Source organism: Aquarana catesbeiana, linkage group LG01, assembly GCF_042186555.1.
Source record: "Aquarana catesbeiana isolate 2022-GZ linkage group LG01, ASM4218655v1, whole genome shotgun sequence".
Taxonomy (NCBI): Eukaryota; Metazoa; Chordata; class Amphibia; order Anura; family Ranidae; genus Aquarana; species Aquarana catesbeiana.
This window is the reverse complement of record NC_133324.1, coordinates 494,743,550-494,744,400: the sequence shown is the minus strand read 5'-3', so window position 1 is coordinate 494,744,400 and position 851 is coordinate 494,743,550. Positions and strand designations below refer to the sequence as shown.

Genomic DNA, 851 nt, shown 5'->3' with positions numbered 1-851 from the left:
TGGGCTTTTGTTTTTTCTTATATCACAAGTATACCCTTTTATTGCAAGTACATCAGTGGCCATCGACCCTGTCCTCAGGTCCCACTAACAGGCCAGGTTTGCAAGATAACTGAAGTACATCACAAGTGATATAATTTGCTGCTCAGTGATTGCAGTACTCTAGTCTGCATCTCCCTAAGGTAATACATAAAACCTGGCCTGTTAGTGGGCCCTGAGGACGGGTTGATGACCACTGGAGTACCTTATACATGCTTCTCGGCCTTTTGGCTAAGATCAAGTGTAGTATCTGTTCTTATCAGTCTTTAGAGGGGAGAATGCTAGTGCCTTCTGTAGGGTGGGGGCGCTGGCGAGTATCTCTTCTGAGGTAATTGGTAAGCAATGGTGATGGTGGTGGGAGGGCCTTTTCCTCCTGGGTTGAATTTGGCCTTGCAAAAGGCTTGTTCCCAGTTGTAGGCAAGGCTCTCCCTAAGCTGTTTAAATTCTGACGCCTCCTGGTAGGCATGAGGCTGCACTGGTCTGGCCGAAGGCCAGCCTCCGAAAGAAGCCCATGGTGTATGCCCCTGGAGTGTCAGTCCAGGGGTGCCGTAATTCTCACTGTGTATGAGGTACATTTTTAGTTTTATTGGCACCAAGGTCACTGCACTATTTCAGACTTTTTTTCGCACCTGCCTCTAGCCCTGGGCCTTTTGGCAGGGGCCAGAGGAATTTTTTATTCCTGGCCAAAAGGCCGGCCATTGTATTGCCCAGTGACACCTTTGCACTTCTCTACTTTCCTTCCCCCCACTTTTATGTGTGTGTGTGTTTGTCACATTTTGACTTTTTTTGGTTTTGCTGTACACTTTTGACGTTTG

At 47.7% G+C, this 851-nt stretch overlaps 1 pseudogene; it reads left to right on the top strand.

Annotated features, from left to right (window-relative positions):
• The first annotated feature begins 247 nt into the window (after nucleotides 1–247).
• On the top strand, nucleotides 248–463 carry LOC141124359 (U2 spliceosomal RNA; annotated as a pseudogene).
• Nucleotides 464–851: the final 388 nt, after the last annotated feature.